The 25,840-nt window shown below is 40.5% G+C and overlaps 1 pseudogene; it reads right to left on the bottom strand.

The window, feature by feature from the left end:
• Positions 1-282: 282 nt before the first annotated feature.
• On the bottom strand, positions 283-1,642 carry LOC136332257 (acidic leucine-rich nuclear phosphoprotein 32 family member E pseudogene; annotated as a pseudogene).
• Positions 1,643-25,840: the final 24,198 nt, after the last annotated feature.

Here is a 25,840-nt window from a genome sequence, read left to right as displayed (position 1 = left end):
CGCTTCTCCTATGTGCCCTGGCCGGGAATCGAACCCGGGTCCCCCTCACGCCAGGCCGACGCTCTACCGCTGAGCCAACCGGCCAGGGCAGAACTCTTAATTTTTTTTTTCTTTTTTTTTTTTTTGATTTTTTCACCTCTTAAAAAAATAACCAACTTACCATTCATGAGACTATTTTTATTTCATATTTCAGCTGTGAATTTCAGGAAATAACTCTGATCTCAGTTAATTCATAAGTTACTTTAAAATCTTATGAATGAAATACACCATACTATGCCTGTGTAAAAGTGATCATGTTTTAATTTTGGGCTAAAAATAACCAATACAGTGAGCTTGTATTAGAATAATTAAGATTCTAAATAAACTGCTAATGAATTTCACAATGTCAATGAAAATTTTCTACATACAATATAATCATTAACAGCCTAGTGAATCTTATTTGGAATGATGAGGCAAAAGTAGTAAAACCACACTTTTCCTATAAAAAGGTACATGTTATCTTCTGTAGAGAGAGCTACTGTACATGAAGAAACAAGAAAGATGTGATCGATCAATTGCACACCCAGTAACTTTGGGGATCTGGTCGTAGAATGATCTAGTCATCTTCTTCCTCTCCATCATCTTCAGCATCTCGTTTCCGCTTTTCCCCTCGAAGACCTTCTTCTCCCTCTTCTTCTTCATCCCCTTCTTCAACATAGTCATCATCATCTTCTTCATCCTGAATCTCCTCTCGCATTAAGTATGAGAGGCCTACTTCTTCTTCTCCCTCTCCCAATTCTGAGCCGGCTTCATCTTCATCTTCATCCTCATCATCTTCTTCCTCTTCCTCTTCCTCATATCCTTCAGGTGGACCAGCTTCCTCTTCATCATCTTCATCTCCATCTGCATCATCCTCTGCTCCCGAGTCTGGTGCTTCGTTATCCTCCTGATCAAATCCATCTAAGTATGTGATTTGCTGCAGCAGTTCAAAAATACTCTCTCTGTAATCTTCCAGAGTTGTGATCTCACAGTTAAACAAGTCAAGACTTTTCAAATTTTTAAGATTTTGCAGAGCTTCTACTGCAGTGAGATCTTTGATTTTGTTTCCACTCAAATTTAGATGGGTAAGATTAGGACATTTCTCTGCCAGGACTTCCAAGCCTCCAGAAATTATATTGTCACTAAGTTCCAACTTTCGAAGTTTATTTAAGTTGGGCAGCCGGGCCAGTGAACTTAGTTCCACATTAGCCATACTCAGAAACTCTAGTTTTTTAAAAGTATCATTCAGGCCCTCAATTTCCCCATTGACACAGTGGCAATTATCAAGGACTAATTGTGTCACCTCCTCCGGGGCTCTATTCCTTAACTCCAGGTTAATCCTCTTCTTCATGTCCATGTCCTCCGGCTCTTCTGCTACTACTCTCCTCCGTTTTTCTGTCCTGCCTCTCCCACTACTCACAACCCTCAAATTGTAAGATTTGGAAATGAATGAAAAGAAACGCAAATATAATGCCCACCACCACCAGATAGGTGTGGGGAAGAAAGAAGAGAATAGCAAATGGAGTCCAAGGAGTTGGACTAACTCAGCTGCCAACACCTCCTTGTCCACACACTCGCGCGCGCGCGCACACACACACACGTACATGCACACACCCGCAGTTCCTTCCCCTTCAATGGCTGCTGATCCAGAACTCTTAATTTTTAAAGATCTTAACCTTCAGTGACAACTTAGGTTAGCAATAAGCAATTTTCTTTTAAAATATGCTTCTTTTTGGAGGTGTCCTCCTTCTAAGTAGCTTGACGAACACATGATTAATATTTATAGGTTACTTTACAGGGGTAGCTATGAGTACATATATTTTTTTTATTTACTTTGTAGCTTCTCTCTTAGCGAAGGGACTTATGCCCCCTTTCTGCATGACCTATAGTGGTACATACATTAAAATTTAAGATGACTTGCTCTGGCCTTCCCCTGAACTGAGCTCTCCCCTTTCCTAAAGTTTAATTATAACAAAGTCTCCCAGTGAGGTTCCTTAAGATTCTGTCGTGCATAGACCAGCCAGCTTCCAGTTTGTGGCTGGAGCAGGGCATGTTGTCCTTCTCAGGGTCAACTTACAGGAGTTGGTGGGATTTGTTTGCACCATCTCCGTCTCCAAGGGGTTCTTCAAGGGAGCCTAGGGAGAATGGGGTGTCGCTCTGCCTAGTACAATTCTATGCGGGGTAAATTTTTCCCAGTAGGAGGTGTATTTAGCTTCTAGTAAAACTAGGGGGAGTAAGTCAATCAAATTTTCACCAGTTTCTAAAATGAATTTAGTTAGGACTTCAGAGCTTGGGACAAGTTGAAAGAATGAACTGAACTCTGAGGCCTGTAAGCACAATGTAATTTTAAAATAATGTTGAGTGCCTTTCCTACTAGCTGTGAGACCTTAGATACAAATTCAGGCCCATTATTATTGGGCCCAATATTATTGGGCCCAATATTAATGGGCCAGCTAAATTTGGGAATAATTTTATATAGCAATTTCTTAACAACTGTTATTGCAGTCTTATTTCTAGTAGAAAAAGCCTCTACTTATCCTGAAAAAGTATCAATAAAGACAGATACTTATATCCCTGTACTGGCGACTATCTCAGTAAAATCTATCTCCCAATGTTCACCAGGGAATGCTCCTCTATCCCCATTTCTCTTTATGACTTTTCTATTTTAGTTAGCATTTACTTGGGCACAAATTAGACACTTGGACACTATGCTTTCTGCAATAGCTTCTAAGCCTGGCAAGTAATAATTTTTCTTATATAATTCTATTAGCTTAGTTTGGCCTAAATGAGTAGCTTGATGTAGCTGACTGATAACCTCTCTATCCCAGGCTTCAGGTAAAAAAGGTCTTTTGTCTGGCAACTTTAACTACCCTTTTTTATTTTTAGACATTCTTTTTCTTACAACAAAATTCTCCTTTAGTTGGTTATAAAAAGCCGTCTCTGGCAATAAGCATTCTGGTAAAGTTACTAAGATTTCTAAAGGCCCCACTGGCTTTATTTATTTATTTATTTATGGATTTTTAAAATTTTAATTTATTGTGTTTACATAGATTCTAGTATACCTCCAAATGCATCCCCCTTCCCCTCAACATCCCCTTTGTCCCCCTCCCGCATTGCTCTCCCCCCTTACCTCCAGGATTTGCTTTTCTGCTCTAACACTGTGTTATGTGTATATAATTTATATAATTTCACCAACATCTTTCCCTCCTCTGATCCCATCCTATCATCCCCTTTGCCTCTGTCTGCTTTCCCTATGGACCCTTTAATCCCACCTCTGTCTCTATTCTGTTCCTCAGTTCATATTGTTCATTGAATTCCTCAAATGAGTGAGGTCTATGATATTTTTCTTTCTCTGCCTGGTATTTCACTTAACATAGTTTCCAGGTCCATCCATGTTGTCACAAAAGGTAAGATTTCCTTCTTTTTCATGGCCCCATAGTATTCCATTGTGTAAATGTACCACAGCTTCTTAATCCACTCGTCCACTGATGGACACTTGGGCCATTTCCAGATCTTGGCTATTGTAAACAATGCTGCTATAAACATGGGGTGCATTTTTACTTTTGAATCATTGATGTGGTGTTCTTGGGATATATTCCTAAAAGTGGGATGGCTGGATCAAAAAGCAGTTTGATTTTTAATTTTTGAGGAATCTCCATACTGTTTTCCACAGTGGTTGCACCAGTCTGCATTCACACCAGCAGTGCAGGAGGGTTCCCTTTTCTCCACATCCTCACCAGCACTTATTATGTGTTGTTTTGTTAATGAGGGCCATTCTGACTGGTGTGAGGTGGTATCTCATTGTGGTTTTAATTTGCATTCCTCTAATGATTAGTGATGTTGAGCATGTTTTCATTTGCCTATTGGCCATCTGTATGCCCTCTTTGGAGAAGTGTCTATTCATTTTTTTTTGCCCATTTTTGATTGAATTGTTTATCTTCCTGGTGTTGAGTTTTACTAGTTCTTTATATATTTTGGTTATTAACTCCTTATCACATGTATTGTCAAAAATGTTCTCCCATAGTGGTTTTTTTTATTTTGTTAACATTGTCTTTAGCTGTACAAAAGCTTTTTAGTTTGATATAATCCCATTTGTTTATCCTGTTCTTTATTTCCCTTGACAGTGTAGATAAATCAGCAAATATATTGCTGCAAGTGATTTTGGAGAGCTTATTGCTTATGTTTTTTTCTAGGATGCTTATGGTTTCATGACTTACATTTAAGTCTTTTATCCATTTTGAGTTTATTTTTGTGAATGGTGTAGGTTGGTGGTCTAGTTTCATTTCTTTGCAGGTAGCTATCCAGTTTTCCCAACACCATTTGTTAAAGAGACTACTCCATTGTATTCTCTTACCTTCTCTGTCAAATATCAATTGTCCATAAAGGTGTGGGTTTATTTCTGGGTTCTCTGTTCTGTTCCATTGATCTATATGCCTGTTCTTATGCCAGTACCAAGCTGTTTTGAGTATAATGGCCTTGTAGTATAACTTGATATAAGAAAGTGTGATACCATCCACTTTATTCTTTTTTTTCAAGATTGATAAGGCTATTTATGTTCTTTTTTGGTTCCATATAAATTTTTGGAATATGTGTTTTATATCTTTGAAGTATGTAATTGGTATTTTAATAGAAATTGCATTGAATTTATAAATTGCTTTGGGTAATATAGACATTTTAATGATGTTATTCTTTCTAAGCATGAGCACGGTATATGCTTCCACTTGTTTGTGTCTTCTTTGATTTCTTTTATCAATGTTTTGTATTTTCCAAGTACAAGTCTTTAACCTCCTTGGTTAAATTTACTCCTAGGTACTTTATTTTTTTTGTTGCAACACGGAAGGGGATTGTTTCCTTAAATTCTCTTTATGACATTTCATTGTTGCTGTATAAAAATGCCTCTGATTTCTGTGTATTAATTTTTTATCCTGCCACCTTGCTGAATTTATTTATCTGGTCCGGTAGTTTTTTTGACTGAGACTTTAGGGTTCTCTATGTACAGTATCATATCATCAGCAAATAATGATAGTTTTATTTCTTCTTTTCCAATTTGGATGCCTTTTATTTCTACTTCTTGTCTGATTGCTGTGGCTAGGACTTCCAGCTCTATTTTGAATAAGAATGGTGGTGAAAGGGGGCACCCCTGCCTTGTTTCTGATCTTAAGGGTATTGCTTTTAATTTTTTCCCATTGAGTATGAAGTTGGCTGTGGGTTTGTCATAGATGGCCTTTATTATGTTGAGGTATGTTCCTTGTATTCCCCCTTTGCAGAGAATTTTGATCATAAATGGGTGCTGGGTTTTATCAAATGCTTTTTATGCATCTATTAATATTATCATGTGGTTTTTTCCCTTCCTTTATTTTATGTGATAAATCACGTTGGTTGATTTGCAAATGTTGTACCAGCCTTGCCTCCCCAGCATAAATCCCACTTGATCATGATGTATGACTTTTTTCATGTATTACTGTATCTGGTTTGCTAATATTTTGTTGAGAATTTTAGCATTAAGTTCATCAGAGACATTGGCCTATAGTTTTCTTCCTTTGTGTTGTCTTTGCCTGGTTTTGGAATCAGAATTATGCTTGCCTCATAAAAGGAACTTGGAAGTCTTCCTTCCTCTTGAACTTTTTGAAATAGCTTGAGAAGGGTAGGAGTTAGTTCTTTGAATATTTGGTAGAATTTTTTTTTAATTTATTCATTTTTTTTAGAGAGGAGAGGGAAAGACAGAGAGAGAGAAGGGGGGAGGAGCTGGAAGCATCAACTCCCATATGTGCCTTGACCAGGCAAGCCCAGGGTTTCGAACCGGCAACCTCAGCATTTCCAGGTCGACGCTTTATCCACTGCGCCACCACAGGTTAGGCGAATATTTGGTAGAATTTGCCCGTATAGCCATCTGGCCCAGGGCTTTTGTTTGTTGGGAGTTTTTTGATAACTGTTTTGATCTCTTTTGTTGTAATTAGTCTGTTTAGGTTTTCTAATTCTTCCAGATTGATTTTTGAGAGATTATATTTTTCAAGGAATTTGTCCATTTTTCCTAGGTTGTTTAATTTTTTGGCATACAGTTTTTAATAGTATTTTCTTACAAACCTTTGTATTTCTGCTGTGTCAGTTGTTACTTTTCCAGTCTTATTTCTAATTTTATTTATTTGAGTCCTCTCTCTTTTTTTCTTGGTGACTCTGGTTAAAGGTTTATTGATCTTATTTACCTTTTTAATGAACCAACTCCTGGGTTCATTGATCCTCTGTATTGTTTCTTTAGCCTCTGTGTCATTTATTTCTGCTCTGATCTTTATTATTTACTTCCTCTGGGCTTTATTTGCTGTTCTTTTTCTAGTTCTTATAGTTGCAGGGTTAAATTGTTTATTTGAGCTTTTTCTAGCTTCTTAAGGAATGCCTGTAATGCTATGAACTTCTCTCTCAGGACTGCTTTTGCTGTGTCCTTAAATTTTGAGTTGTTGTATGCTCATTTTTATTTGTTTCTAGAAAATTTTTGATTTCTTCCTTGATCTCATTGTTGACTCATTTGTTATTTAATAACTTGCTGTTTAGTTTCCAAGTGTTTGAGTGTTTTTCAGCTTTTCTATTGCAGTTGATTTCTAGTTTTATGCCATTGTGGTCAGAGAAGATGCTTGATATGATTTCAATCTTCTTTAATTTGTTGAGACTCATTTTATGCCCTAACATGTGGGCTATCTTACAGAATGTACCATGAACACTTGAAAAGAATGTATATTCTGCTGCTTTAGGGTGAAAAGTTCTAAAGACATGTATTAAATCCAATTGATCTAGTGTGTCCCTTAATTCTGCTGTTTCTTTGTTACTTTTCTTTCTTGAGGATCTATCCAGTGATGTTAGTGGGGTGAAATCCCCTTCTATTATAGTATTGCTGTTGATCTTGCCCTTTATGTCCATCAAAGTCTGCTTTATATATTTAGGTGCTTCTATATTAGCTGCATAGATATTTATAATGGTTATCTCTTCCTCTTGAATTGCTCCCTTTATCACTATGTAGTGACCTTCTTTATTTATTACTATAGTCTTTGTTTTAAAGTCTATTTTTTCAGATATAAGTATTGCTACTCAAGCTTTTTATTGTTTCCATTTGCATGAAATATTTCTTTCCCTCCTTTTACCTTCAGCCTATGTATATCTTTTGTTTTGAGGTGGGTCTCCTGTAGACAGCATATGTATGGGTCCTGTTTTCTTATCCATTCAGCTACCCTATGTCTTTTGATTGGAGTATTTAATCCATTTTCATTTAAGGTTATTATTGATATGTAATTGTTTATTGCCATTTAAAAAAAACTACATTTTTCTTTTACTAGATTCCCTCCCCCCCACTTTGTTCTGTCTACAGCAGGCTCCTTAACATTTCTTGCAGCTTTGGTTTGGTTGTAATGAATTCCTTGAGGTTTTTTTTTTTTTTTTTTTGCCTGGGAAGCTTTTTATTTCTGCTTCAATTTTAAACGATAGCTTTGCTGGATAAAAAAGTCTTGGTTGTAGGTTCTTTTTCTGCATTACTTTGAATATTTCTTACCATTCTCTTCTAGCCTCAAGTGTTTCTGTTGAAAAGTCAGATGTCATCTGTATGGGGGCTCCTTTGTAGGTGATTGACTGTTTTTCTCTTGCAGCTTTTAGTATTATTTCTTTATCTCTTAACTTTGGTATTTTGTTTATGATGTGCTTGGTGTAGGTCTCTTTGGGTTCTTTTTTAATGGGGTTCTCTCTGCTTCTTGAATCTGTGTGACTGTTTCCTGTATCAATTTAGGGAAATTTTCAGCTACAATTTCTTCAATCAGGTTCTCTATTCCTTGTTCTTTCTCTTCTTCTTCAGGAACTTGTATTATGCGGATATTGTTTCTCTTCACGTTGTCACAGAGCTCTCTTAGAATTTCCTCAGACTTTTTGATCCTCTTTTATTTTTGCTGTTCTGCTTCTGTGCTTTTGCTTATCTTGTCCTCTAAGTCACTGATTCAATCCTCTGTTTCATCCAGCCTGCTTTTAATTCCTTCTAGTGTAGTCTTAATTTCTGATATTATGTTTGTCATTTCTATCTGGTTCTTTTTTATGATTTCTGTGTCCTTTTTGATGCTTACAATTTCTTTATTTAGGTGCTTATTAAGTCCATCCATTGTAGCTTTGAGATCCTTAAGCATCCTACCAATCATTATTTTAAACTCTGCATCTGGTAATTTGATTACTTCCATTTCATCCAGATCTTTTTCTGGGGATTTTTCTTGTTGATTTATACGGCTTAAGTTTTTTTGTCTTCCCATTGTTTCTGTGTGTGACATGTAGGCTTGTTTGAGTTGTGTTCTCCTTATCTAGTAGAGCCACTTTAAAGTCTTAATTTGCCTGCTTTCAGTTTGCTTTTAATTTGCTTATCTCAGCAGGGAGCTTGTTTTCTGATCTCAGCAGGGAGCTTAGTTGAACTGTATCCAGGAATGTGGTGGGTGTGACCTCTGAGAAACTAAAGGCTTGTTCTGCCAATTGCTCTCTGGGGGCGGGGTGCATTTTTGGGTATCAGAAGGGGGAGGTGTAGCTCAGGTCTTCCTGGAAACCTGAGTTACTGTCTCTCCCTTTTACTTCTTCCTTTCAGCTGTGAGCATTGTACTGATTGGAGCTGGAGAGCTTTTTGGAGATGGTACCCCTCCCTTAGCTATGGCTGCCTCCACACTGGAGAATGAGTCAGCTTAACTCAGGTCAGCCCAGGAACTGCTCTCCCCATCTCAGTTTGTCTCGCTCTTCCTTTTTTCCTCATGCAAGACAGGCCAGTCCTCTCAGCTCTCCATGCCCCTGGAGCCCCAGGCAAGTGGCTGTGAGCAATATTTTCTTCTCTGTTGCTTTAAGGCACCCCAGCCGCTTTCCACATGCAGGACTGTCACTCTTCTCTTCACTCAATGCTGTCTCCCCCAGTTCCTGGGTTACCTGGCTGGGTCTCTAGTTCTGAGACTGAAGGCCCTCATCTCTCAGAGCCTCTCTCCTTGTAATTAGAGCCATTCTGAACCCTCAGCCTCAGCCTCTTCTCTCTCTTGGGAGCAGGGGAGCCACCACCACATCTCCGCACTCCCTACCAGGATCAGTGTGTATTCTTCTGTGCTCCTTGGTTTTTGAGACCTGTTCTTTTAGTCCAAAGTTGGTTTTTCATGATGATTGTTTCTATATTAATTTGTAATATAGTGTGGTGGTGGGAGCTGTCTGTCTGTCCATCTGCCTACTCTGCTGCCATCTTGGGGACCTCCAAGGCCTTACTGGTTTTAAAGCAACTTCTTTGTCTGCCTTATCTGCTGCCTGCCCGATTTTCTTTTGCCTCTATTGAGTCCCCTTTCTAGTGTCCTGGGAAATGAATAAGTGCTACAGTTTCTGGCAACCAAATAGCTTCTAGTAAAGCTAAAATCTCTTCTTTGTTTTTAATGTCTTTACTAGCAGATATTAGGAATCCTTTCTCCTTATAGATTGCTGCATGAACATGGGCAGTAGCAAAAACATACTTACTGTAGTGTAAATGTTGACCTTCTTTGTTTTGGTCTACCTCAATGCCTGGGTGAGAGTGATAAGTTCTGCCCACTGAGCTGAGGTCTTGTGGGGCAAGGCTTGGGCTCATATGGTCTCATCAGGAGTTACTACAGCTGTTCTAGCATATTGAACCCTATCTAGGACAAAACTGCTGTCATCAGTGAATAGCTGTACTTCTGCATTAAATAGAGGAACATCAGTAAGGTCTGGTCTTGTAGTTTGAACAGAGTCTAACACTTAGAGCAGTTATACAAGGGGATGCTCAGTTCTTCATCAGGCATCAGGCTTGCTGGGTTGGTAGCCTGCATCTGAACAAACTTAATGTGAGGCTGATCTATAAGCAGGGCTTGATACTGTGTGATCCTAGCATTAGATATCCACCTTTCTGGAGTTCCTCTAAGCAAAGTCTCTACGCATGTGGGGCTGTTAGGAACAGTTCTTGCCCCATGGTTAGTTTATCTGCCTCCTTTACTAGTATGGTAGTGGCTGCCATGGCTCAGAGACAGTTTGGCCATCCAGATGCAAAAGGTCTAGCCACTTAGAGAGATAAGCAATAGGCCTGTACCACTATGTCTCCAGAGTTTGGGTCAAAATTCCTTTTGCTATTCCCTTACTTTTGTGAAAAAAGAGCTGGAAAGGTTTGGTAATGCCTGGCAAAGCCAGGGCAGGAGCCTCAGTGAGGGCCTTTTTGAGAGTTTAAAAGTTTCTTGTTCCTCATCTGTCCAAATTAACTCTTGGGTTTCTGCTGTATAGGAGTATAAAGGCTTGGCTATCTCTACGAACCTAGGGATCCACAACCTGCAGTATCTAATTGCCCCAAGAAATTCTCAAACTTGTCTCTTGCTCATGGGGGTTGGAATTAGAAGGATTGCCTCTATATGACTGGAGGAGAAAGTGTGCTTCCTCCCCCAATGTGGAAGCCTAGATAGGTCATCTTAGAGGTGCAGAGTTGGTACCCCAGAATCTTCAGTGTTTTTGTAAAAGTCCCTCAGTTGCTGTGCAGTAGCTTATCTCTGTTTCTGTAGCTAGAAGAAAATCATCTATGTTCTGTAGCAACGTGCACTGTGATGTTCCTGGTGGAAGGTGAGCAGGTCCTGATGTAGAGGGTCGGTGAATTCTTGAAACTCTGTAGTAATCTGGTCCAGGTTAGTTGTCCTGAAGTGCCTGCCTCTGGGTCATTCTACTCAAAGGCAAAGATGGGCTGACTTGCAGGGGCCAGGGGAATATTGAAGAAAGCTTCTTTCAAATCTAAGACTGTGTAAAGTTTCAAGTCTGGTGACAATAGGCTTAAAAGTGTGTAGAGGTTAGGCACAGTTGGGTGTATTGTTCCAACCCATCATTTATCTTCTGTAAGTCCTGGGCTGGATGATAGTCTTTGATGCCTGGCTTCTGGACAAGCAGTAAAGGAGTATTCCACTGGGGTTGGCAAAGAACAAGAATACCAGCTTCTAACAGTCTTTTAATATGAGTACTTGCTCCCCTGAGAGCAGTCTGAGGAGGGCAATGAGAACAGAGTGAGAAGCTCTAGTGTTAGTGAGGAAGTCTACCAGGTAGCCTCGTACTTGTAAAGGCTAACAGGTATGGAGCCCTGGCCCCATTAGTTCTCCTTTAGATTAAGAATTCTTGGGGTCTGCTGTGACTTTCCTTTCAGCTTTGGACAGTCTTTCTTCCAATGTCCTTCTTCTTTATAATAAGTGCATTGACTTCTGCTTAACTTAGGCTTCCTTTTCTTTTTATTCTGGTGTTCTAAAGCAGCTACAACTACCTTTGTTATTTTCTTAGTCTGTTTTTTCTCAAGGGTGTCTTTGTTATTATAAACTTTCTGAGCTATTCCTAACAATTGGAAAATCACTATTCTTGGGAAGCCTTTTAATTCTTGTAACTTCCTCCTGATATCTGGAGTGGACTGTGACACAAAAGCTAAGTTAACTGCTCTAGCATTCTCTGGTGCTTCAGGGTCTACAGGTGTGTAGACCCTGTAAACTTATTGCAGTCTCTCTAAGAAAGCTGAGGGAGTTTTCTGAGGGCCCTGGATAACCTCAACACCTTAGATAGATTCTTGGGTTTCTTAGCAGCTCCCCTGATCCTGGCTAACAGAAACTGGTGAAAAGTGTTCAAGCCTCTCATCACGCAGTAGTGTTAGGGTCCTATTTAGGCCGGACAATGGGGAACACCTTATCAAGGCAGTCCTGATTGTCCTCCTCAGAGCTATTTCTCCCCAGCATGACAACTTTTCTAGCCTCTGATTTGATTTTTTTCTCTCTTTAGTAGTAAACAAAGTAACTAAAAGCTGCTAGCAATCATCCCAGGTGAAGCAATGTGTGTACAGCACAGATTCTAACAGTCGTGTTATAGCCTGAGGCTTCTTTGCGGCAATGGAGCTGATGGAGGAGGAAGATATGGAGGGGGCAATCCTGAACCTTCCTGAACAGCTTGTAAAACAGGGACCTTCTTTTCTGATTTTGGGACTGTTGCTAGCAAAACATGATGACTGTTTCTGACAGCACAGCCTTTCAGCCAGGGAGGGGGATTTTCTATTAGAGTCCTCCACTGATCTATATATGGGAACTGGTCTGGGTGGCCTGGAGGCTTAGCTATTACATTCCATACAGTTCTGACATTTCTAGGATCTAATGAGCCCATTTTGGCCACTTTACCCCAAAGGATGGCCATTCTAGTTCACAAAGAGTTTGAAGTCTCCCCTTGCTTAGTTTTATACTATAATCATCAGAAAATCCAATTTTGAAATTCTTAAGAACACACTCAAGAGGAGTTTGACTCTTACTTTGCTCTTCCCTCATTGTTACAAATAATATGAGAACAAATAAACTTCCTAAGATTACAAAAGGGATCATGAACCAAGGTTTGTGCCAGTTTTCTAAAATGTCCCCCGTTAGATCATATCCTGGAGAATCAAATGACAAAGAATTTTCAGACAAAAGGGAAGGGGGTGCTCATGAAGAGCTACAAACTGAAAACTCGCTCAGGTACCTGAGCTCATTATTTACACATTCACTCAGGGGCTCTCAACATAGAGACAGAATAATAAAACAAAAGTGAAGAATGAGATCTTGGCAGGAGGAAAATCAGAGAGGGACCCTTAAAAATAGAAGTCCTTTATCCAGAGAAGAAGCAGGAAGGAGGTCCCAAAGAGGGACCAAACCAGGAGATATCTCTTAGGATATCCTGTAAAAATAAACAAAAATGGCAAAACAGACAGAGAGCAGACATATGGAAGCAAATCCAAATGTGTCCTGGGAAGCTTGAGGTGGGATTCAGTCCCAGTAACTGTTCTCCCAAGAGCACACAAATCCCTCTTCCAGATAACTCTCTGTCAATATCTTGGCACTGGGGAGCCTATTGTTTGAGTTCGGTCATGTCTGACCCTCAATCACAATAGTACAGATGGCTAGCCACAGACAGACCACAGATTGAACAGATTGCAAATCTGCTCTGCTTACTTCTGGAGGCTTTCTTGATGACTCCAAATGGGTAGATGGGCATGCTGACTATCCATGGCTGACTATCAGTCAGATAGAAAGGACCAGGGAGGCCCTGAAACATCTCAGGTGGCACCTCCCCTGCTGGGTTTTTGCTCCTGCAATCAGGCCGAGGATGTCAGCCTGCCTGCTTGTGTTGCAAAGATAAAAAGACAAATGAGTCCAAAGGACTCTTATCTCGCTGGGGCCTCCATATGTTATATCAGAACAGTGAGATAAGAAATATCTTGCCACACAATCAATCCATTAGCCAAATTAAGAAATTAAAGAATCTTTTAATTAATTGACTCTGCAGACCGCATAGAGACCTAAGTCGTTCAAATTAATGCGGTAGAAAACACAGTTTGGTGCTGGCTTTTAAAGGGAAAATTACGCACTGACTGAGGAATGGGGAGGAGAGGAGGCATAGCAGTAAAACAAAGCAGTGAAACAAGCTTTTTTACAATGTTTATCTATAGGGATAATTCAAAGAGAAACATTCTGAGAGCACCTGCAAAGCTAGCCCAAGGCCACAGTCTAGGAAACTAGCCTCAAGGCCAATAATAGGGAGTCTTCAGAAAAAGTAAGTTCTACCAAAAGTCTTTTTGTTTTAGAGAAAGTAAGTTTTGCCAAGAATTATTCATGTTAAGTGACTTCCTTTTCTACACTTCAGTATGTAACAATTGGTTTCTTATATAGCCACATAGAAGAATAAAGATAGAGATGTAAAAAAAAGAAAATGTTCACTTTTCATGACAATTTTAGGAGATACGTATAGAATTACCAGCATTTGTTGAGTTCACAAATAAAACCATGCCTCAGTTAAAGTCTTTCCAAATAGCAAGATTCTCAAATTACAAAACAGATTCTTAAGTCTTAGTTTTGTGTCCCACCTCTGTGTGAAATCATACAGGTTTTAGCTTTTTCTGATTTACTTATTTCACTCAGTATAATGTTCTCAAGGTCCATCCACATTGTCATAAAAGATGCTTTGTCATCATTACTTATGGCTGAGTAGATAAGAGTGCAGTGGTTACCAGGGGGAGGAGTATTTGGTGGAGGAGAAGGGGTTAGGGGAAGGGTGTAAAGAGGGACAAATATAAGATGATATTAAATGATTTGACTTTGGGTGATGGGTATATAACATGATCAAATAATGTGAAGATGTTTACCTGAAATCTATATACTCATTAAAAAATTTTAATTTATTAATTTTAATGTGGTGACATTGATAAATCAGGGTACATATGTTCAGAAAAAACATCTCCAGATTATCTTGACATTTGATTATGTTGCATACCCCTCACCCAAAGTCAAATTGTCTTCCATCACCTTCTATCTGGTTTTTTTTGTGCCCCTCTTCTCCCCCCACTCCCTCTCTCTCCTTCCCCCCCTTCCCCCTGTTACCATCTCATTCTTGTCCATGTCTCTGAGTCTCTTTTTAATGTCCCACCTATGTATGGATTCACATAGTTCTTTGTTTTTTTCTGATTTACTTCTTTCACTCAGTATAATGTTATCAAGGTCCATCCATAGTACTGTAATGATTCGATGTCATCATTTCTTATGGCTGAGTAATATTCCATAGTATATATGTACCAAAGCCTTTCTTCTTCTTTTTTTGTATCAAAGCTTTTTAATTCACTCGTCCACTGACGGACACTTGGGCTGTTTCCAGATCTTCACTATTGTGAACAATGCTGCCATAAACATGGGGGTGCACTTCTCTTTTTGGAACAGTTCTATGGTGTTCTTAGGGTATATTCCTAAAAATGGGATGGCTGGGGCAAAAGGCAGTTCAATTTTTAATTTTTTGAGGACTCTCCATACTGCTTTCCACAGTGGCTGCACCAGTCTGCATTCCCACCAGCAGTGCAGGAGGGTTCCTTTTCTCCACATCCTCACCAGCACTTATTCTGTGTTTTATTGATGAGCGCCATTCTGACTGATGTGAGGTTTTAATTTGCATTTCTCTAATGATTAGTGATGTTGAGCATGTTTTCATTTGCCTATTGGCCATCTGTATGTCCTCTTTGAAGAAGTGTCTATTCATTTCTTTTGCCCATTTTTTCATTGGATTGTTTGTCTTCCTGGTGTTGAGTTTTACAAGTTCTTTATAAATTTTGGTTATTAACACCTTATCAGACGTATTGTTGAATATGTTCTCCCATTGTGTAGTTTGTCGTTTTATTCTGTTCTGATTGTCTTTAGCTGTGCAAAAGCTTTTTAGTTTGATATAGTCCCATTTGTTTATTCTGTCTTTTATTTCACTTGCCTGTAGAGATAAATCAGCAAATATATTGCTATGAGAGATGTCAGAGAGCTTACTGCCTATGTTTTCTTCTAAGATGCTTATGGTTTTATGGCTTACATTTAAGTCTTTTATCCATTTTGAATTTATTTTTGTGAATGGTGTAAGTTGGTGGTCTAGTTTTATTTTTTTGCAGGTAGTTGTCCAATTTTCCCAACACCATTTATTAAAGAGGCTGTCTTTACTCCATTGTATGCTCTTACTTCCTTTGTCAAATATCAGTTGTCCATAGAGCTGTGGGTTTATTTCTGGGTTCTCAGTTCTGTTCCATTGATCTATATGCCTGTTCTTATGACAGTACCAGGCTGTTTTGAGTACAATGGCCTTTAGTATAACTTGATATCAGGAAATGTGATACTTCCCACTTTATTCTTCCTTTTCAAGATTGCTGAGGCTATTTGTGTCCTCTTTTGGTTCCATGTAAAATTTTGAAATATGTGTTTTATATATTTGAAGTATGTCATTGGTATTTTAATAGAAATTGCATTGAATTTATAAATTGCTTTGGGTAATATAGACATTTTAATGATGTTATTCTTTCTAAGCATGAGCACGGTATATGCTTCCACTTGTTTGTGTCTTCCTTGATTTCTTTTATCAATGTTTTATAATTTTCCAAGTACAAGTCTAATCTCCTTGGTTAAATTTACTCCTAAGTACTTTATTTTTTTGGTTGCTATAGTGAAGGGGATTGTTTCCTTAATTTCTCTTTATGACATTTCATTGTTACTGTATAAAAATGCCTCTGATTTCTGAGTTTTAAGTTTATATCCTGCCACTTTGCTGAATTCATTTATCAGGTCCAGTAGTTTTTTGACTGAGACTTTAGGGTTTTCTATATACAATATCATATCATCTGCAAATAATGATAGTTTTACTTCTTTTCCAATTTGGATGCCTTTATTTCTTCTTCTTGTCTGATTGCTGTGGCTAGGACTTCCAAAACTATGTTGAATAAGAGTGGTGAAAGGGGGCACCCCTGCCTTGTTCCTGATCTTAAGGGGATAGCTTTTAATTTTTGCCCATTGAGTATGATGTTGGCTGTGGGTTTGTCATAGATGGCCTTTATCATGTTGAGGTATGTTCCCTGTATTCCCACTTTTCTGAGAGTTTTGATCATGAATGGGTGCTGGATTTTATCAAATGCTTTTTCTGCATCTATTGAAATTATCATGTGGTTTTTCTCCTTTCTTTTGTTTATGTGATGAATCACATTGATTGATTTGTGAATATTGTACCAGCCTTGCCTCCCCAGAATAAATCCCACTTGATTATGGTGTATGAATTTTTTCCATATATTGTTGCATCTGGTTTGCTAATATTTTGTTGAGGATTTTAGCATCTATATTCATCAGGGGTATTGGTCTATAATTTTCTTTCTTTGTGTTGTCTTTGCCTAGTTTTGGAATCAGAATTATGCTTGCCTCATAAAAGGAGCTTGGAAGTCTTCCTTACTCTTGATTTTTTTGAAATAGCTTGAGAAGGATAAGAGTTAGTTCTTCTTTGAATATTTAGTAGAATTCACTTGTAAAGCAATCAGGCCTAGGACTTTCCTTGGTTGGAAGTTTTTTGATAACTGTTTCAATCTCATTTGTTGTAATTGGTCTGTTTAGGTTTTCTAATTCTTCCAGATTGATTTTTGGAAGATTGTATGTTTCAAGGAATTTGTCCATTTCATCTAGGTTGTCTAGTTTTTTGGCATACAGTTCTTCATAGTATTTTCTTACTATATTTTGTATTTCTGTTGTGTCAGTTGTTATTTCTCCACTCTCATTTCTAATTTTATTTATTTGAGTCCTCCTTCTTTTTTTCTTGGTGAGTGTGATTAAAGGTTCATCGATCTTGTTTACCTTCTTAAAGAACCAGCTCCTGGTTTCATTGATCCTCTGTATTGTTTTTTTTAGCTTCTATGTCATTTATTTCTGCTCTGATCTTTGTTATTTTCTTCCGTCTATTACATTTGAGCTTTACTTGCTGTTATTTTCCTAATTCTTTTACATGCAGGGTTAAATTGTTTATTTGAGCTTTTTCTAGCTTCTTAAAATGTGCCTGTAATGGTATGAACTTCCCTTTCAGTACTGCTTTTGCTGTGTCCCATCAATTTTGAGTTGATGTATGTTTGTTATCATTTGTTTCTAGGAATTTTTTTATTTCTCCTTTAATCTCATTGTTAACCCATTTGTTATTTAATAACATGCTATTTAGTTTCCAAGTGTTTGAGTAATTTTCAGTTTTTCTGTTATGGTTGATTTCTAGTTTCATGCCATTGTGATCAGAGAAAATGCTTGATATGATTTCAATCTTCTTAAATTTGTTGAGACCACTTTTGAGCCCTAACATATGGACTATCCTAGAGAATGTACCATGAGCACTTGAAAAGAATGTATATTCTGCTGCTTTAGGGTGAAAAGTTCTGAAGATCTTTATTAAATCGAGTTGATCTAGTGTGTCCTTTAAGTCTGCTGTTTCTTTGTTAATTTTTTTTCTTGAGGATCTATCTAGTGGTGTTAATGGGGTATTGAAATCCCCTACTATTATAGTATTGCTGTTGATCTTGTCCTTTAAATCCATCAAAGTCTGCTTTATATATTTAGGTGCTTCTATATTAGGTGCATACATATTTATAACGGTTATATCTTCCTGTTGGATTGCTCTCTTTATCATTATCTAGTGACCTTCTTTATCTCTTACTATAGCCTTTGTTTTAAAGTCCATTTTGTCTGATATAAGTATTGCTACCCTACCTTTTTTTCATTTCTATTTGCATGAAATATTTTTTTCCATCCTTTTACCTTTAGTTTATGTACATCTTTTGTTTTAAGGTGTGTCTCTTGTAGACAGCATATATATGGATCCTGTTTTCTTATCCACGCAGGTACCCTATGTCTTTTGATCGGATCATTTACATTTAAGGGTATTATTGATATGTAGTTGTTTATTGCCATTTTATTCTTTAGAGCTGCATCTTTTGTTATATTTTTTCCCCCTTTGATCTGTTTACAACAGGCCTCTTAACATTTCTTTTTTTTAAAAAAATTATTTATTCATTTTAGAGGAGAGAGAGAGAGAGAAAGGGGGGAGGAGCAGGAAGCATTAACTCTCATATGTGCCTTGACCAGGCAAGCCCAGGGTTTTGAACCGGTGACCTCAGCATTTCAGGTCGATGCTTTATCCACTGAGCCAGCACAGGTCAGGCCCCTTTAACATTCTTGCTGCATTGGTTTGGTTGTAGTGAATTTCTTGAGTTTTTTTTTTTTTTTTGTCTGGAAAGCTTTTTATTTCTTCCTTCAATTTTAAATAATAACCTTGTTGGATAAAGTAGTCTTGATTGTAGGCTCTTGTTTTGCATTACTTTGAATATTTCTTGCCATTCACTTCTGGCCTCAAGTGTTTCTGTTGAGAAGTCGGAAGTCATCCTTATGGGAGCTCCTTTGTAGGTAATAGCCTTTTTTTTCTCTAGCAGCTTTTAGTATTATCTCTTTATCACTTAGCTTTGCTTTTTAATTATGATGTGTCTTAGTGTAGATTTCTTTGGGTTCCTTTTAAATGAAGTTCTCTGTGCTTCTTGAACTTGTGAGACGTTTTCCTGCCTTAATTGAGGGAAGTTTTCAGCTATGATATGTTTGAACAAAGTCTCTATCCCTTGTTCTTTCTCTTCTTCTTCAGGAACCCCTATGATGCAGATGTTATTTCTCTTCATGTTGTCACAGAACTCTCTTAGAATTTCCTCAGACTTTTTGAGTCTCTTTTCCTTTTTCTGCTCTGCTTCCATGCCTTCATTTCTCTTGTCCTCTAACTTGCTGATTCGATTCTCAGCTGCATCCATCCTGCTTTTAATTCATTCCATTGTGTTCTTCATGTCTGATATTGTATTTGTCATTTCTGACTGATTCTTTTTTATTATTTCAATGTCCTTTCTTATATTTGCTATCTCTTTATTTAGGTGTCCATAATGACCATCTATTGTTGTTCTAAGATCTTTGAGCATCCTAACAATCATTATTTTAAACTCTGCATCTGGTAATTTGGTTATATCTGACTCATTCAGGTCCTTTTCTGGGGATTCTCTTGATTCATTTGTGTTGCATTTCTCTGCCTTATCATTTTGTCTGTGTAAAAGAAGGTTTTGGCCACTGGAGTCCACTGGGTTGGCCTTTGTGTTCCCTAGGTGTGGTCTGTCTGCAGGCCCGCCACTCTCTCTGCTGTTGCTGCCTAGGGCGTTTTGGTATGGGCTTTGCCAGTGCCTGCCCACTGGGGCTGTTGCTGTGGTTTCTGCCTCTCCTTCATGGGAGTGGCTGTGATCACGTGCTTGGGTGTACAAGCCTCAGTGGCCTTGGCCTTCTCCCACCCCTGCGGGTGGCATTATGCTCGGTCCTGAGGGCAGGGGTGAGCATCTTTACTCAGCTGCGGGTCTCTGCCTGATTCCAGGCTTTCACCCTGCCCCTGCTGGAGGAGCTCGTTCGTGGGACAGCTGCAAGCCTTGTCTCCACTGGCTGGGTGGGACTGTGTTCCCACGCTCAGTAGCAGGGCTCTGCCTGTTCTGGGCTTTGGCTTCACCCCCGTGGGAGGAGCTGGCTCCCAAGTCAGGCCAGAAGCCTTGGTTCTGTGGGTGGGGCAAGGCTATGCTCCTGCGCCCTTGCTCAAGGGTGGGTCTCTGCCCTTCTGGGGCTCCTGCCCTTCCCCCGCAGGCTGGATTGCAGGCGGCCCATAGCTGGGCTTGACTCCTTTTGCACATCCCCTCCTCCCCAGCCAGGCAAGGCTGAGCTCACACCTGGGCCTCAGTGGTGGCCAGCCAGCTTCCACCCTTGCCAACAGAACCGTGCTTCCACATCCCACAGTCACCCTCCCTTGGGTGAGCCCTCAACCATGTGGGTGTGGGTGCTGCTGCTCAGACTCTAAGACTCACTACTGTAGTCCTGAAAACTCCCTCCTTCAATGCGACTCTGCTCTGAGTGCTGCAGGAGAGCTTGTTTGGCTGGTGTCCTGCTTCCCTTTGCTGATATTATTGTTTCCAGGGGAAATATTCACTTCAGGTTTGGGGAGTGACTCATCCCAGATGTTAGGGCGGCTGTCTCTCAAAATGTTTCTCCCTGTGCCTCCTAGATTACACTCTCTTCCTGCTAAGCCGGTTGTCTCCTTTTTCCCTGTCCCCCGGATCCCTGGGTGAGTGATTATGAGAGAGGTTTTCTGCACGGTTCCTTAAAGAAGAATCCTGGATCTGAGAAATCAGTCTCTTTCTCACAGACAGTATCCTGTCTTGTTTCCAGCTAAATACTGTCTATACGCATCTTCTAGGCTCTGGGGCTGCAGGCTGGGGCTTTGTTCCTGGGACTCAGGACCCTCCTTTCTCTGCTAAACTCTTTTCCCGCCATGCGAGTCTTTTCCGGCTGCCGTTCGCTCCGGGGAACTGGGCAGCCCTCTCCACGTTTCTGCTTTTCCTACCAGTCTCAGTGTGGCTTCTTCAGTGTTTCTTGGTTGAAGAGTCCTCTTAGTTTAGTCCAAAGTTGGTTTTTCCAGATGATGGTTCTTAAAATTAGTTTGTAATCCACTTTGGTTCTGGGAGGTGGAAGTTGGTACGTCCACCTACTCCATCGCCATCTTGTCTTTCCAGGGTTTCTCTTTAATGGAGTTCTCTGTGCTTCTTGAGCTTGTGAGAGTTTCTCCTCCATTAATTTAGGAAAGTTTTTAGCTATATGATTGAACAAAGTCTCTATCCCTTGTTCTTTCTCTTCTTCTTCAGGCACCCCTATGATGCAGATATTTCTCTTCATGTTGTCACAGAGCTCTCTAAGAGTTTCCTCAGACTTTTTGAGTCTCTTTTCTTTTTTCTGTTCTGCTTCCATGCCTTCATTTAACTTGTCCTTCAACTCGCTGATTTGATCCTCAGCTTCATCCATTCTGTTTTTAATTCCTTCCATTGTGGTCTTCATTTCTGATATTGTATTTGTCATCTCTGACTGATTCTTTTTTAATATTTCAATGTCCTTTTTATACTTGCTATTTCTTTATTTAGGTGTTCATAATGACTATTCATTGTTGTTCTAAGATCTCTTAGCATCCTTACAATCATTATTTTAAACTCTGCATCCAGAAGTTTGGTTATTTCCATATCACTCAGTTCATTTCCTGGAAGTTTCTATTGTGGCTTCATTTGGATTGCACTTCTCTGTCTTCTCATTATGTCTGTGTTTGGTTGTATTGTTTGTAGAGCTGGTTGAGTCTAGGCTTGGTGTTGTCTGCCTCAAGTTTTCAGTTGTGGTATTTCTATATCTGCTTGGGTTGGCATCAGCTGTTATTTGTAACCCACTTTCAGATTTGGGCTGCTTTGAAGTCTTGATTTGTTTGTTTTCTTAGCACCTCTAGTCTTGTTTACTGATCTCAGCAGGGGGCTTATTTGAAACTGTATCCAGGAATGGGGTGGGTGTAACCTGAGACTTTGAAGGCCTGATCTGCCAGTTACTCTCTCTGGGGGCATGTTGTGGACCGTTAATGGCAAAAAGCCATTATAGATTCGAGGCTTAGCAAAAGGCTGTTTTCCCCCCTCCATCTCCATATTTGGCTTTGATGCTGAGTATTTGCACCCACTCCACTTGCTTCCTTGGGTTGCTGGAAGCAATATACATGCCCTTCCTCTGACTCTTTGTTTGTTTCAGATGTTTGTAGATTTCACTAATGTATCCTGTTTTTGCCTTGGGAGAGTTCCTGTCTTAGCCTTTGATGTGTAACTTTGTATCAGGGTCCTTGATTTTCATATGTCTATATAATAAAGCAAACTGGGGCTATGAGGCACTCAGATACTGCCAGGCAGTTTGAGGAATCCTCCCGGTCCCATCGTTTTTGTTTTGACAAGTGTGTTTCCTTAATTCCACACCGTTATTAGGAGCTGCGCTGGTCCGCGGCAAGTGGCGCCCAAACAGACGACTTGAGTACAAGGAAACTAAAACTGAAGGAAGGTGACGGAACTCCCGAAAGTGAAGTGCGCACAGTGAGTAAAGGAAGTTTTTGGGTAAAGTGTAGTTGGGAGTAAAAAAATATGGGACAGATAGGGTAAAAAATAAGGGACCTTTTTGTAAAAATGTTTCCGCATGAAGACAAATAGTTGTCAGAAGAGTATCAGGGTGAGCCCGAAACAGAGGGATGTGAATATGAGGATAACTTGAAGTCTGAGGATGACAGGGGGGATGAAAAATCCGTGGCTATGGCTGCCTTAGCCACGGGGCCTCCACTGCCCTCAGCTCCTTCCTACATTCAACCCTCTGCTCCTCTGCTCCCTTATTGGGCTGATTCCATAGTCTATAGCTCAAAATCTGGGAAATCCCCTCTCCAACAATCTATAGACCAGGCTCAAAATATAGGAGAAACTATAGATGGCTTGCCTGTTTTTATATTGTGGAAAGACAGGATGATATGGGGAGACTAGTGCGAGAACATGAACCTGTATCTTTTAAAATTCTGAAAGAGCTTAAACTTGCCTGTGCTCAGTATGGGCCTACTGCCCCTTTTACCTTTGGTTTATTAGATACTATTAGTGCAAAGGCTCTTCCCCCAAATGACTGGAAGGCAATTGCTCGTGCTTGTCTCTCCGGGGATGATTATTTGTTGTGGAAGTCAGACTTTCATGAAAAGGCTATAGAGCAGGATGAGAAAAATCAGCAAGAGGAGGTTGCTATTATTGTAGATATGTTAACTGGAGAAGGACAATATGCCCATACGGCAACTCAGTTAGAGTATCGACCAGCTATTTATGATATAATTAATCATATAGCCACACAGGCATGGAAATGCCTGCCTATTTCAGGGACCAAACCGGAAAAATTTGGTAAAATTAGGCAGGGTGCAGACGAGCGATTTCAAGACTTTGTTTCACAGCTAATTCAAGCAGTTGAAAGAATAGTAGGGGATAAAAATGTGGGAAAGGTTTTAATAAAACAACTAGCCTATGAAAATGCTAATTCTGCTTGTCAGGCTGCACTTCGCCCTCACTGCAAGAAGGGAGATATAGAGGACTATATTAGAATATGCGCCGATGTTGGGCCTTCATACATGCAAGGTCTTGCTTTTACCACAGGTAATAAGGCAAGATTTCCAGGACAAAACTTTGATAAAGGACAGAACAAGTGAAGGAAGGAAGGTCAGGGAAGTACTTCTGCCTGTGGAAACTGTTTTCAATATGGGGGTTTGGGGCATTTTGCTAGAAACTGCCCTTCTTTCCCCAGATATTGGTCTCGGCCTCTTCCTCAAGGACAGCCAGCCCTTAAGGCTCCAGACCTCTGCCCACTTTGTAGACAAGGGAAACATTGGAAGAATAAGGGGAGGCCTAAATGTACTACCAGAGGGCAGGGAAATGGACAATGGGGCCCTCCCCGGACCCATCAAACAATAAGGGCGATGTCAGTGTTTCCTCAGCAAATTCAGATTCCAGCAGGCCAAACATTGCCCAACTATCCCAGGTAACAACAGGCAGTACAGGACTGGACCTCAGTCCTACCTCCCAATTCGTATTAACTCCAGAGATGGGACCTCAAGCCATAGCCACTGGAATTTTTGGGTCACTTCCCAGTAACACAGTAGGAATCTTGTTAGGCAGAAGTAGTTTAACTATGAGGGAATTCTTTGTTCTTCCTGGAGTAATAGACTCTGATTATACAGGGGAAATTAAAGTAATGGCTCACACTTTGAGAAATATAGTCACTATCTCCCCTGATATGAAAATTGCTCAATTAATCCTTTTACCTCTTTTAAGACAAGGCCAAACCCTGCTATAGGGACCCCGAGAGAATCAAAGATTTGGCTCCACTGATACTGCCTATTGGATTCAAAAAATAGGTCAGGAACACTCTGAAATGGAGCTAACAATACAAGGGCGTAAATTTAAAGGGCTTTTAGATACTGGGGCTGATGTATCTGTTATAGCTAAGCTACATTGTCCTCCTTCCTGGCCCACTTATGCAGCAGCCACAGAACTACAACGTATAGGGCAGAGTAAATCCCCTCAACAAAGTTCTAGTTTTTTACAATGGGAAGATAAAGAAGGTCAATCTGGATTTTTTTAGCCTTATGTGCTCCCTGGATTGCCAGTGAATTTGTGGGGTACAGATGTTTTGAAAAACATGGGGTGTTGCTTGTCAGTCCTAATAGTTTAGTTAGTACTCAAATGCTTGATCAGGGATTTTTTCCCACTAAGGGTCTAGGGAAAGAACAGCGAGGAATTCTCACCCCCATAGAAGTGGCATTCAATATCAGAAGGCGTGGATTAGGATATTAAAATTTAGCATAGGGGAGAAGAGACAAGATGGCGCTGGAGTAGGCGGACGTACCAGCATCTACCTCCCAGAACCAATGTGGATTACAAACTAATTTTATGAACTATCAGCTGGAAAAACCAACTTTGGACTAAACTAAAAGGACTCTTCAACCAAGGAACGCTGAAGAAGCCACACAGAGACTGGTAGGAAAAGCGGAGACGCGGAGAGGGCTGCCCAGCTTCTCGGAGCGAACGGCAGCAGGGAGAGACTCGCGTGGCGGGAAGTGAGTTTAGCAGAGGGGGAAGGGTCCTGAGCCCCAGGAACAAAGCCCCAGCCTTTCAGCCCCAGAGCCCAGAAGAAGTGTAAGGACAGTATTTAGCTGGAAACAAGTCAGGATACTGTTTGTGAGAGAGTCTGATTTCTCAGACCCAGGATCCTTCTTAAAGGGACCACGCAGAACATCTCTCTCACAAACACTCACCCGGGGCTCCTGGAGATGGAGGGAGAGGGGAGAGAACCACAGTAACAGGAAGAGAGTGCAATCTAGGAGGCATAGGGAAAAACATTTTGGGAGATAGCCACCCTAACCCCTGGGATGAGTCACTCCCCAAAGCTGAAGTGAATATTTCCCCCAGAAACCGCAATACCAGCAAAGGGAAGCAGGAGAGCAGCCAAACAAGCTCCCCCGCAGCATTCAGAGCAGAGTCGCATAGAAGGAGGGAGCTTTCGGGTCTACAGTAGTGAGTCTTAGGGTTCGAGCTGCAACGCCCCCACCCACGCGGCTGAGGGCTCCCCGGAGGGCGGGCAGCAGCGGGAGACAAAAGCGCGGTTCTGCTGGCAGGGGCGGAAGCCGGCTGGCCACCAGTGGGCTCAGGTGTGAGCTCAATCTTGCCCGGCTAGGGAGAAGGGGGCGTGCAAAAGTGGCCAAGCTCAGCTGCCAGCAGCCTGTAATCCAGCCTCCGGGAGAAGGGCGGGAAACCCAGAAAGGGTAGAAACCAGCCCCGGAGCAAGGGCAGAGGAGCACATCCCTGCCCCGCCCGTGCAACCCAGGCTTGCGGTCTGACTTGGCAGCCTGCTCCTTCCATGAGGGTGGAGCCAAAAACCCAGAAGAGGCGGAGTTCCACTACGAAGCTGAGCTTGGGCACGCAGCCCTGCCTGGCGGTAGAGCCAAGGCTAGCAGCTGTTCCTTGAGTGGGAGCATCCTGCAAAGGCAGGGCGAAAGCTCGGAAACAGGTGGAGTCCCGCAGCAGAGCAAAGGTGCTTGCCAGTGCCCT

The sequence above is a fragment of the Saccopteryx bilineata genome, chromosome 3, assembly GCF_036850765.1.
Source record: "Saccopteryx bilineata isolate mSacBil1 chromosome 3, mSacBil1_pri_phased_curated, whole genome shotgun sequence".
Lineage (NCBI taxonomy): Eukaryota > Metazoa > Chordata > Mammalia > Chiroptera > Emballonuridae > Saccopteryx > Saccopteryx bilineata.
The sequence above is the reverse complement of the archived record's forward strand: the minus strand, read 5'-3'. Positions and strand labels throughout refer to the sequence as shown.